Source organism: Rhinopithecus roxellana, chromosome 3, assembly GCF_007565055.1.
Source record: "Rhinopithecus roxellana isolate Shanxi Qingling chromosome 3, ASM756505v1, whole genome shotgun sequence".
Classification (NCBI taxonomy): domain Eukaryota; kingdom Metazoa; phylum Chordata; class Mammalia; order Primates; family Cercopithecidae; genus Rhinopithecus; species Rhinopithecus roxellana.
The window spans coordinates 181,205,808-181,219,987 of record NC_044551.1 but is presented as its reverse complement, the minus strand read 5'-3'; positions in this window follow the sequence as shown (position 1 = coordinate 181,219,987).

The following is a 14,180-nucleotide window of genomic DNA, read 5'->3' as shown; positions in this document are numbered from 1 at the left end:
AGATTTATGATTTAAAATTAATTCCTAAGTTTCTTAAATTTGCTGAAACTACATTTAAAGTGACTTTTAAGAAGAAAGGTTATATGGTTCTGCTGTTCTTGATCATTATTATCAGAATTCTTTGCTTGTAGAAGGTTTGAAGGGTTTTTAAGCTGGTTGAGTGAACAGCTACTTAACAACTACATTTTGCTTAACTAAACTAGATGGGGCACTGTTACCTTCTAGTACTTGGTGCTGATTTTAACAAGGCGACACATCCAAAGTTCTCAGCTGTCACTGTGTTAAGAAACAAGAACCACTTAGTTACCTTTGGATTTCCTGCACTATTACTTTGGTTTTAAGGCAATCATGGAGATAAGCAGTTGGAGTTGCAGGTCACACCTGGATTTATCAAATATTCAGATCAATTATAGAAGAATGACGTTTGGCTAAGATTTATGAATGTACATGGATCAACTGAGTGATGGCTTAAAATGTGGTTGAAAAATCAATTATAGAGCAATAAAATAAAGCAGCTTCGGAATATAACTTAAAATAGCAATAAATATCCATGATTCCATACTGATATAAATGCATGCTTGAAAAAGTAAATGGGAAAATAGATGAATCTCCCATGCAAAAAAAAATCCAGAGAATTCATGCAAATACACTGCCCTAACGAAGATAGGGCATAATTCTCCACTCTTTCAGTGTTGGATGCTTCTACTGACTTCTTTCCATAGACTTCACTATTAAAAGGGGGCAGGGGGAAGGGGGGTTTTATAGCAGCAAAATCTGACAGATGTCACCTCAGTCACGTGGTGACAATCAACATCAAAAGTGTATCCAATAAAAACGAATCTCGACTCAAAGAGAAAGAGAAACTTTATTCAAAAAGACTGTCGTAACAGGGAGGTAGCTCTGATCTCAAAAATCTGCAAGTGTCTCAGAATTTAACAGTAAAAGGCTCTTCTTTAGTACAGTAAGAAGGGATAAGCAGTATATAAGAGGAAGTTGTATGCTATGAGCTGAATTGTGCCACCATATTCATATCTTAAAATCCTCATCCCCGGGATAGTAGTTTCCCTATAAATGTATAGGGGATACATTCGAAGCCCCACAGTAGATACTTTAAGTAGATACCAGATAGTACAAACCCTATATACATTGTGCATTTTCTACTCATACATAAACTGTGATCAACTTTAGTTTATAAATTAGGAACAGTAAGAGATTTAGCAACAATAATAATAAAGTAGAACAATTATAACATTGTATTGCAACAAAAGTTATGTGAATGTGATCACTCTCTCTCAAAATATGTTATTGTGAGCCAGGCATGGTGGCTCACACCTGTAATCCCAGCACTTTGGGAGGCCCACGTGGGCAGATCACCTGAGGTCAGGAGTTCAAGACCAGCCTGGCCAACATGGTGAAGCTCCATCTCTCCTAAAAATATATAAATTAGTTGGGTGCAATGGCAGGCATCTGTAATCCTGGCTACTGGGGAGGCTGAGGCAGGAGAATTGCTCGAGCCCAGGAGATGGAGGTTGCAGTGAGCCAAGATCCTGTCACTGTACTACAACCTGGCCAACAGAGTGAGATTCTGTCTCAGAAAACAACAACATATGTTATTGTGCTATACCCACTTATTTTTGGACCAAAGTTATGTTGGTAACTAGAACCCCATAAACTGAAATTGTGGATTAGGTGGGACTATGGTACCTGAGAATGTGACTGTATTGGGAGATAAGGCCTTTAAAGAGGTAATTAGATTAAATGAATTCATAGGGTTGAGTCTTCATCCAACCTGACTGGCGTTCTTGTGAGAAGAGAAAATGTGGATGCAGAGAGACACCAGGGATACACGCACGCAAAGAAAAGACACGGTGAGGCCAGCAAAAAGACAACCATCTACAAGCCAAGGAGAGAGACCTGAGAAGAAACCAAACCTGCCTACACCTTGATATTGGACTACTCCCTGCCAGTACTAGGAGAAGATAAACTTTGGTGGTTAAGTCACCCAGTCTGGTGTTTTATTACGACAACCCTAGCAAACTAATACCTTGGTCAAGCAGGGGAGAAGAGTGACCAGCATGGTAAGACAGGAAATGCCTCTTGCTGTAGTAAGTTGATTCTCAGGATAAACTGACAAGGGAGGCATGTTCTGCAATTTAGTGTTTTCCGAGGCTTGGAAGAAACAAAGTTTATGGGTCTGTGGAGAGGAGAGAAGCCCTACTAAGGTCTAGCCAAGACAAAGCAGAGGATAAGAAATGGGCATTATGAACAATTGGTCAAGCGATTAGTCATGTGAAGAGTATGTACTCTTGACACAATTGATCAGCATGGCACATTACCTGTGTGGTCCTCCTCCCCACAACCTATAACTTCTGTCTAATTATGAAAAAAAAAAAAAAAAAAAAAAAAAAAAGCTGGGCACAGTGGCTCACGCCTGTAATCCCAGCACTTTGGGAGGCCGAGGTGAGGGGATCATGAGGTCAGGAGATCGAGACCATCCTGGCTAACACGGTGAAACCTCGTGTCTACTAAAAATACAAAAAAAATTAGCCGGGTGTGATGGCGGGCACCTGTAGTCCCAGCTACTTGGGAGGCTGAGGCAGGAGAATTGCTTGAATCCTGGAGGCGGAGCTTGCAGTGAGCCGAGATCGCGCCACTGCACTCCATCCTGGGCGACAAGGTGAAAAAAAAAAAAAAAAAAAAAAAAATCAGACAAGTCTCAGTTGAGGATATTCTACAAAACATCTGATTAGCAGTCCTTAATATGGTCAGGGTCATCAAAATCAAGAAAAGTCTGAGAAACTGTCATAGTCAACAGAAGCCTAAGGAGAGATGGCTTACTAAATGAGATGTGGTATCCTGGGCAATGTCGTAGAGTAGAACAAAGCCATTAGGTTAAAACTAAGGAATTCTGATGGATATTAGCTAATGGTAATGTATTGGTATTAGTCACAATTGATATTGTAACAAATGAACCATAGTAATGTAAGATATTAGAAATAGGTGGGATTGGGTGTGGGGTATAGGGTAACTCTGTACTAGGTTCACAATGTTACTGTAAATCTAAATTTGTTCTAAAATTAAAAGTTGACTTTAAAATTCATAACAATAAATAAAAACAGTTAATGATTTGTAACAATAGACTATTTCAAATAAGATAGCACAAAGCCATCATTAAAAAGTTCAAATCAGCCTTGAAATACCACTGTGTGTAATTATAAAACATGATTTAATTGACACTTTAGAGAATTATGACTTTGGTATAAGGTAAAGTATATCTGCATTTTGAATTATATGAAATTAATGCCAAATTCTATGAAAGTAATATTTGGTTTATGCAAAGTGGCAATTAATGTGTAGAGATTACAATGCTAAATCGTGTGCATTTTCGTCTAGATCATTTCTTTCTCCCAAGTCTCCAAACTTAACTTCATTTTGCCTGAATGGGATCACTAACATCCAGGCCCTTCACAGATTCTTAGTAACTATGGTTTTTGGGGACTTTTTATAAGAGTCCCTTGATGACCTCAATGCTAAATCTCTCTCCATATTCCCCTTACCAATTGGCTTATCTGTTACTGTAATTTAGAAAATAAATCATCATTGAAATCTGATTGATTTAAAAAAAAAGTCTCCCGAGAATAACAATGTTACTCTTCAGCAGACTTTGTTTATTGTTGGGTTTCTGCTGGCAAGTTTGAATCATTACAGTTAAAGAATTTTATTTTTATTAGGGTCAATAATTAACCTTTTGGAAAATGAATGTTTTAGTAGCTTGAAAATATGATCTGTGTGTATGTATTACATTTACAGTTTAATTAGGAAACTAATGAGATGTGATTGACAATCTGATTGGTGAGAAACTGGCGCAATAAATTTCTGTTAGAAGACTTGAGTTTTTTTTTCTTCCAGCTTTGTATTCATCTAACCTCAAAGTACAGAAATTATTATATCGAACACCTGCCATCCTGGCCTTTGGAAACTATACTTTTGTAAAAATACCAAACTAATTATAGCTCATATAAGGGAGAGGTGGCAGAATTGACTATTTGAGAGTTTACCTTAGAAGAGTAAACTATGGACAGGTTGTGTGACTACTAATTAGATGAGAAAAACGAATTAATAGAAAGTAAGCTTGATTGATGCGTAGAGTAATATTGTTTATCTGGGTTCACATTTTTATAAGTGCGTGTAGGGATATATAATATATAGATGTATATTTGTAATGTATTATGCAGTATAGCTGGTGTGTGGAAGAGACACATTTTCAGTGTCGTTAGTTTGCTTGGAAAATCAGAACTATTTGCCAACTTTCTAGGCAATTTACAAGTCTAGGCAATTTACAAACTTGTTGATGTAATTATTCTCTGACACATATTATTTCTTTTAGTACCAGTGTACTTCTCATGATTTATAGTGAATTCATATTTAAGGCATTTTCCACGCTTACCTTCCAACTGTCTGAGTCTCGTTCCCATGAGCATCATAAATTCTAATGATAATCCTATCAAATGCAGAACTTGAGATGACAGAGTGAATCACAACTTCCTTGGGTTGTTATAAATAAAACCAACATCCTATTGTTAGATTTCATTTTATTATTATTCAGCCAAGTTCCATTATTTATTTAAAAAAATTATATTTTAAATCTTGCAAATATGTGGCTTTAAGGTGAATTTTTCATTTTCCTGCTGAAAGCCAGCAATCTTCTTTAGACAGCACAGCCTGAATCAGAAATAGGAGGAAACACATGAGTATTTACTTACTAATGCAATAAGTAATGAAAAAAAGAGTAATAAACACAGCTATGGTGTACCAGACATTGGGTTAAGTGGTTTAACATATTATTGTTTTCCATCCTCTTAATAATTCTGTGAGTTATTCTTGTCATCGCTTTAATAATTAAGGTTAGAGGCCAAGACGTTTAATAATTTGCCCAAAGATACAGATATAATGAGTGCTGACAATGGATTTGAACCTAGGTTAGCCTGACTCCAAAGTCATACCTTTTATTACTTTTCTGGGCTAAAAATTAATTCCCTGTGAATCAATAATACTTTCCATGTAAAAGAAGGGAAACTAATGAAAAGGGTGTGGAGATTAATTTGAAGTTAAATTAAGCTCATCATTAAAAAAATGTTGATTCATAGTTTCTGCAATAGATAACCCAATACTGTGATTATTATAATAAATTTTTTCCCAAAATGAAATAGTGGTATATTTCTCCTCTTAAAGTTGAGATGGAAAATTTAAATATCATGTATTAGAAAAAAAGCAGTGGTCAATTTTTTTGATTAGACACGATATATATGTGTGTGTGTATTTTAATATAATATATATAAATTATATATTTTATATATATTATATATAATTGTATATATATATATTAGTCATACCAGTGGTGGAATTTTTTTTTTGTACAGTGGTTGCTTTAGATCACTAGCTATTCAGGATGAGGCAGGCAAATTAGAAGAGGAAGTAGCAGAGAAGTTCAATTGAAGGAAGGCTGAACCAACTGAAGATCAATCTACAGTGAAGACTAAGAGCTCTGAGTAGGTAATGTAAATCAATATAAAGTATGATTGGACTGTGAAAGGTGTGACTTTTCAAGCTACTTTTTAGGAAACTGTCTATTGTATAAATTAACATCCATGAATTTCTAAGAATTTTGCAGGTGGCATGTTCTGAACTTCTCTGTACATCTTGCCCATTTACTTGCCATATGTCCCAAACATCATGTTGCATAAACTTTTATAACAAGTTTTCGGGTCCAATGAACATGTGAGCACCTGTTATGTGCAAAGTAAAATCCTTTGCACAATGTCATAGTGGACAATCATTTAGCACAGTGACTATTAGCCAATGGTCAGTTACATGCATGCATCACCCAGTGTTGAGTAAATTATTGGAAATCTGTAAACGGATCATGTCACTACACAGGTGAGTGGTAAAATAACCCAAATACCAGATGTTATAGAGTCCCTTCCCTACCTATTCTTTGTGGATGCATGAGCTTAAGTTGTATCTCAGCTGTAGTTTGAAAGATGATAGCACTAAAGCACCCTTTATCTCTAACCTTTGCCTGGTTCTCCAACAGAAATTCATTTCAGACCTAACAGCCATTATTTAAGAAAAGAATCTCTCAAAAAAACTTTCAGAAAATAGGCTTGGAGTTCTGGGTTTGACTCACTGTTTAACAATAGGCAGGATTCAGCTTCTTCCTTTTTAATATAGGATTAATAATTGGACTTACCTTATAATTTAAAGTGAGAATTGAATGGGAGTATGTGAAATGTTTGCAGCACTCAGTGCCTTGAATATAAATGTCCACAAAACTTATTAGGCTGTCTTTGAATAGTGTGACTGGTTTTTAGTGTTTAATTGAACAGACTGATTAATTGATTAGGTCAATGATTCACAAAGAAATAAAATAATCTGACCCCTTAACATATAAGAAACACACACACTCATCTTATTTTGAATGTGAAATCTTAAAGATACTAAATGAATTCAAATTCATGAGACCTCAATATTTGACAAACCTTAGAAAACTGAGATCAGCTTCTTTTTCATAGAATATGAAATATGAAAATAAATCATGTTTCCATCTTGAGTAGTACTGTAGAAGGCATTTGTCATTGTTATTTAATATGATTCTTGGAAAATTATACAATGTCCATAGTTTTCTTTTGGCGATAGTTAAGGCCTTAAGTGAAAAAGTAGGGATACATGAACATAACATATCTATCAGGATCCTAAAACCATGAGAACACTAAGTATCTTTTAATAGATGTGAAAAGCACATTTTCCTTCCATTTAAAGTCTCTTCGCATACACTGTGATTTTTATATCTCCAGAAGAAGTGTTTCCATGTTGTTATGCCATTAAAAAGCTGAAAATCATAAAAGAATGGGAGTTAGATGCACTCCTCTCTAGTAAGGCATCTTCATCAGGGGCAGACTATCGTTCTGGGTTCTGTCTATGGATGGACCAAGGGTCCATACGCTGTTTTAAATTGTATGGATATTTGATGGATTTGTATACATGTGCATTTTGTACTTTTCAGCTTTTACCATATTTTGAGAGAGTATAACTTTAGCACTTAAGCATAACTGTTGTAAAGAATCTTCCCACAATGTAAGTATTGAAAGTAATGGCAAAAACTACAATTACGTTTGTACCAACCTAACAATTGAGATTGTTTGCCCAAATTCTTTCTCCTTTGATTTCATTTCTTCAGATCCATAATATCCTTCTGCAATCCCTTTCAAATTCAAAATTTCTGGATCATTTCACTGTCAGTAATTCACAAATATCTCTCGAGTTTTCTCTCAAGCATCATCAAGGAGCTAAGCATTACTAACTGGAGCAGACCCAATAGTTCAAAAACTCAATAGCTCCTCTTGTTTTTCAAACATACATTCTTCATTGTTATTAATGAAAAAACTAAATGATTCATGGTAGTGTTTCTCACACACTTTTTAAAAGAATTAGTCTTTCTTTAGTTGTGATGATTATTAATTTGTCCCATAATAAAATGGGATGATGGTGTAAAGGTGAAGTTTTATTGACAACACTGGAATTGCTTGAAGGCCAAATTAAAACAAATTTACTTCTTCAGCTGGATGACTTTTTAAACAAAAGAAATACATGTTTGTTACACATTTTTGTAAACTATTCAAGCAATATAAGGATTAAATATGGGTTAGAGCTGACAGAATGGGTTACTTGAATGAAATTGCGACTAGTTCAAATACTAGTCTGGATGTGCTGTATTACTTAGCTCTTGCTCTTGCTAGTCACCCAAAAGTTAGTGTCCTTTTTTTCTCCTCACAATTGTATACATTGGTTGGTTGTTTCTGTGGATCTGCTTGTCATGGCTGAGAAACTTGTGCTTGCTCATTTATCGGTGGTCACTTGATCGATCAGTCAGAAGCTGACTGGTCTCGGATAATGTCAGCTGGGATGACTCAGTTCTGCCCCACACAGTTTACCATCCTCTAGCAGGCTGACACAGACATGATCTCATGGCAATAGCAGGTATCCCGAAGAAATATAAATATGCAAGAGCTTTGTGAAACCACTGCTGGCATGAGTTCTTTTTATGGCCCAATTGACTGGAGCAATTTACATGGTCAAACTAGCTTCAATGTGGAGAGGTCATTAATTGAAGTCATCAATGCAATTAAATTATACCAATCAAGTTAATGCTGTTGTAGCCACATTAGCATTAGCAACAATATCAGAGAATTGACCCATACTACAGATATTTATCTCTCAGCTATCATAGTCACTTGTGGATACCTGATGAAGGCTGCAGCTCAATTCAAGACAATACAAATAATTGTTTTGTTTTGTTTTAATGATTGGAAACAAATTTCTCTGGTTAAATGGATTATGGTTTTATATATGATGTATATATTTCATTGAACACTATGTAGCTATAAAAAGTAATTAGGAAGCAGTGTGCTGACATCCAAATATATGTTGGCTATATTTTTTAGGAAGATGCATAAAAGGATGAATATGTTAGTACTGGCATAAGAACGAAGAGGAAAAAGAATATACAGACACACATGCATAGTATAGAGTCTCTAGAAATCTTAAGAGAAAAAAGGAAAAATATTGATATGGGTATAACTTGCAAGAAAGCTATTAGAAAAGGAAGTCTTTTCAGAGAATATCTTTTTATGCTTTTTGAAGTTTGAACCAAATAGTATTATTGATAAATAAATAAGTAAACAAATACATTATTAAATTATTAAAACAAAAATAATCATAAAAAGTAAAAGCAAAAAGGCATGGAATATTACCAGGTATCTGTACTCTCTTACTGGTCTACCTCTTGCTGGTTATGATAACTCAGTTAATTTTAATAAACTACCTGAGCTAGGGTTTTTCCTTCCAGAAGTTAAGGATAGCAGTACCTCGCCCACATAATTGGTGTGCAATTTAAATGGGAAAATCCATATAATGCACTTAACTGGTGTTTGACACATAGTAACTGCTTAATAAGATTTCACTATTTCTTTTCTGTCAGCACTATTCACTTCATTATTTAATCATAGGAAACGTACTGCAAAGGAGCTAAGATACAAGTCAAACTGGATTTCCACTGGAAATGTTTTGCTAGGTCATTTTGTCTTTCTCTTTTTTATTAATGCCTTACTTTTAATGTAATCTTTGCTTTCTTTCTAGCCTCTTCCCATTTTTACATGACTGAAACGTCAAAATCAACATTTAAAATTAGGAATTACAGTAACCATGTTAATATTATGCTAGAAGTCTCAGTTGTTCCTTTCATACGTTAGTTGCGTGAAACAAATGAAATTACATCATTAATGAGACACTTCTGGTAGAAAATCAGTAACATGATGTGTAAGTTCTCCAGTGAAGAGAATTGTTTTTTTTTTAAATTTTTATTTGTTTGTCTGTTTGTTTTTGGCCTCGGTAGTGTCAGATGTTGCAAATGCTAGATAATAATATGATCTCCTTTACTGAAGAGACGTTCTTAAGTTTTTATATAAGCAGACACGTCGAGTTTTTATCTTAAAGCCTGTGCTTTGGGGATCTTGTTTAATTAATCTGGAGAAGGTTTTGTTTTTTGTGGTTGTTGTTTTGTTTTAAATAATAAAAATACCTTTTCTCTCCACTCAATTGAACATAGATTTAATACTATTAACATCAAGAAATTAATGTAGTGTCAGTGTGATATCTAAGAAAATATTTGTATTTTTAGAGATACCAAATTTAAATACCAATTTATTTTTAGCTTTTCAAAGTTTTATTGGGGAAAGGGCAAAAATTCCATGACTAGGATTTGCTTAAATTAATACTATTTCAACTCAACCACAAACAAAACAAAAAAGTCAGAAAAATAAGTGTCTCCATTCATTGGGCTTCTCTAAAGATACTATTATAAACTAGGTAGCTTATAAACCACGGAAATTTATTTCTCACAGTTCTGAAGTCCAGAAAGTTCAAGATCAAGGCTCCAGTGGATTTGGTATCTGTTGAGGGTCGGTTTACTGGTTCCTAAGTGGTGTTTTTTTAAATATAGAAGAATTCTATACTCAGATTATTTCACAAGTATCATCCTCCTCTGACCTTTGAAAAGCTCAACTCTGAAATTTTACTCAGCGTTTTAGGGATGTGATTTGTATAAGAAACCCATCTTTAGAGCACTTGTCATATAAGCCTACTGAAAGGAAAAGCTTGGTTCTACATTTGCCAGTTGGCAGAAGAGTGTACATTTATTTACTTCATGTTCAAGTAAAATAGTAAAAAAAAAAAAAAAAAAAAAAAAAAAAGGAAAAAAAAACCACTCAAGCTAAATTCTAGCTTCATTGAATTTATTTCAGTTTTTTCAAAAATGCCTTTTCTTTGGTCTCTGTGCCTTTATACACCTTCTACTCTCTGCCAGAATATGCTGGATTTGGCTGGGTCGTATCACAGCTTCTTCACACATCCTTCAGCAGAACTTCCCTAACTACACTTTCTATACCCCAAACGCAAATGTCTTACATATTTGTTCAATAATGGCACTTATATTTTATTATTAGCACTCATGAAATCACCAGCACTTCTGTGCTTAACAAATATTTGTCGAATGGATGAATAAGTGAGTTAATGTAGAAGTGAATACTTGCCTCTAATGTCTGAGAAACCCAAGGGGCAAGGCTGTATCTCTTTGTATTCCAATGTTCAATGCCTTCAAGAATACAGAATCATTTTAAAAAAAAATTAGAGATCAAATCTTGACTTCTAAAACATAACTACACTCATGTAAAGTCTGAACTAATCAATGAAGCAGCCACATCATAACAGAGTGCTATGGTTATGGTTAGAGCCATATGCATAGTCTCTAGAATAATCTTAAGAGAAAAAAGGAAAAATATTGATGCGGATATCACTTGCAAGAAAGCTATTAGAAAAGAAACTCTTTTCAGAGAATATCTTTTTATGCTTTTTGAAGTTTGAACCACATAGTATTATTATTGATAAGTAAATAAATAAATACTTATGGCTATGGCTAAGAAACCGATGCTTTAGTTTTGTGCTTGAGCCTGAGTTCTCAAGCTCTCAGAAGACTCAGGAGAGTCTTCCACATACAGATCTGCTATACTCACTCATGCGTCCTGGCCTCCAACATTTTTTTTTTCCATGTTGAACTTCCATATCCTACAAAGAACATCTCTGGGTCAGACAGAATTAATTATTCTGGTTCTTCCTTTTTAGTGTAAACAATGATAAAAAGGCAAATATGGAGGTAATTATCCAATACTTGCAGCTGAAGGCATTTCAAGTACGCTGTTACTTATCTTGTTAAGAGGAAAATGAACGTGGATATAAACAGGGAAAAGAGTTTTATACTTACTCTTTAAAAAACGAAGAGAATGCCATGTGGAGCATAAACTAAAAAACTTCAATAAATAACCAACAGTGCATATCTGTCAGGGGAGAATTCATTGCTTATTAATCACAAACTGGGTTTTATAATGGTGTATTACTTGTTTCAAAGTCCCATTCTTCCAACACCCAAGTTAGCAGTGTTTTTTCCTAATTAAATTGGATTTCTTCCAATATGCCTCAGAATAGTCACCAAGATTTATCCTTTTTATTTTTTTCCATGTGGCAAGAGTAATATAAATAGTAGGTGAAAAGATTTTCCTTCAACCATCCTTAAAATTTTAACTGAAGAGTTCCTCCCTGTGTTAATGTATCCCAGCCAGTTGACAAGATAATGCTCCTCTGATGTTGTAGATCTAGTCTAACCTTTTGTCTTTGTCAGGAAAAGAAAGATTTTTCTTGGAGATAGCTGAGTGCAAAAGAATGCAGTTTGTCACTTTAATAGTAGGTCAGGGAGCTGTGGCATGGTATGTGCTATATTTTAACACAGGCACATGCCATTAAAAATGAAGTGGCTCCTTTATAAAGTAATAAGAACACTAAATTGGTGTTCCTAAATGTGAATGAAGAAACCAAATGAAAGTTTTAATTCAAACAAAAAGTCCCAACTTGCAATGTTGTTAGGTTTTTGACAGTAGTTTGTGTGATTGGTTATTTTTCATTAGTCACTGGAAAAATTAAAACTTTCCTGGAATTTCATGTCATCAGTGGTAGAATCAGCTGTCATTTGTCCTTAAGAATGCTTGGCTTGTTCCTCTGATTAGTAATAACCCTTGATATTCTACTCTTATTTCTTATTTTAATAGGAAATTACCTAGTTATAATTTCAGTTACAAGTTCAAGAAAATCACTTTTATTTTCATTTTTTTATGTCTCCGGGAAAACGGGAAATAACTGCCCCTTAAAACCGAATGAGAATTAGTAGGAAAACTATCTACTCTTTTAAAAAATTAATTTTGCCAAAGAACGAATACTAAAAGTTTATTATTTTTGCAGAATTATATTTTTCCTCAATTCTGATTCCCCTTAACCTAACTTCAAAATAACCTTTCTTAAAAAACTGTTGGGTACCATGCTTAGTACCTGGATGATGAAATAATCTATACACCAAAGCCTGAGTCACAAGTTTACCTATACAGCAAGCTTGCTCAGTCACCCCTAAACCTGAAATAAAAGTTGAAATATTTAAAAAGAAAAACACAAGTTAGACAAAAATGGAAACTATTTAAATTATTATAAATGTAGCATCTTAATATCTCTAATTATAAAAAAAAAATTCTTCCATTTGTCCTATTTACCTTTAAGTTCTATACAAGTAAACTGCTGTGTTTCATAAATGTAATGTTATTTGAATGGAGTTATCAGAATTTTAAAGTATTTTTCTTAAGTTGTTTATCTAAGAGTACATTGAAATTGTATCTTTAAACTAGTGTATCATTCACTTTTACAACAATTAGTCATTTTACAACTACCATTGAAATCAGTCACGACCTATTTTTAACAAGCAGGAAAATCACCTGATGTGGCATCTATCTTTTATTCTAGAAAATGTCTACATAATTGTTGGCAGTATAAATAATATCAATTACTAATAGTTATTCTTTATAGTATACCTAGGTAGGTAAAGAATTCTAGTAATTTTAGCTTTGCTTTGTACTTGATTTTAAAATGATTATTATTTTACTGTAACTTATTTCAGTGGTTAGACTCTCCAACTCCCTTTTCTTTTAATTTGATTGTCACAGATGCTAAAACTTAGAACTAAAAAAAGATTTTATCATACAAGAAAAAATTTAAAATTTCATTATTCTTTAAATGATGTAATCATTTAAGAATATTTATAAACTGTTTTTTCCAATGAAAGCATTTTTGCCCCAGTTAAATGTTTAAATGTTGTTATTAAAAATAAACAACCATCACTGAATCATGTGAAATAACATTTATGAAAACATGATCTAAAGTCAGATTTCTATCATATAATCAGCTTTGGCACATAACATATCTTGTAATGTTTTCAGTTATAAAATATAAATGTTAGGAATCTCTTTATAATCACCAAATTCCTGCTAACCTGGAATGGAAGAACTGCTCTGTTCATTTGAGTGTTCTCTTTAAAACAAAATTATTCTTCTAACTATTAAAATATTATAAAATATAAAATATGCCACATTGACTTTCATCTTTCTTTGATACTTTAAATTATAATTTTAGGCTTATGTTCCTGAATATTTTTACTCTAAAATTGCTGCTAAGCTTTCCAGTTGTTGATATCCTAGATAAATAAAATATTGCTCATGTGAATAATAATTCCATGGTTATTATGGATATCAAAAGTTGATAAAGTAATACAGTTTTAGGAAATGGTAGAAGCTTTATGGATCATCTAGGCAACTACTAATGTTAAAATGACCCACTTTAAAATATCTTCACTGGTCTGCCAGCCAAAATGCCCCAATACCTCAAGTGATAGAGCTCTATGTCCTAAGGCAGCCCAGTATATCATTGCAGCTCAGGTTACTAGAAGTTTCTTTCTAATAACAGGCAGATGTCTTTCTCCTTGTGGTTTCCACATAGTCATCCTTCCATATTCTCTTTTTACAGACCACTGCCTGCCTAATCCTTCATGTGTCAGGACTTCCTTCATGCCATCTCAGTCATTGTCCCCACCACCGTGGCAGGGATGTGTGAGCTTCACCATTCTCCAGAAGGAGATATGGAAAAGCAGATATGGTAAATTAATGGGTCAAACCACAGGGATGTGATTATACTCATCA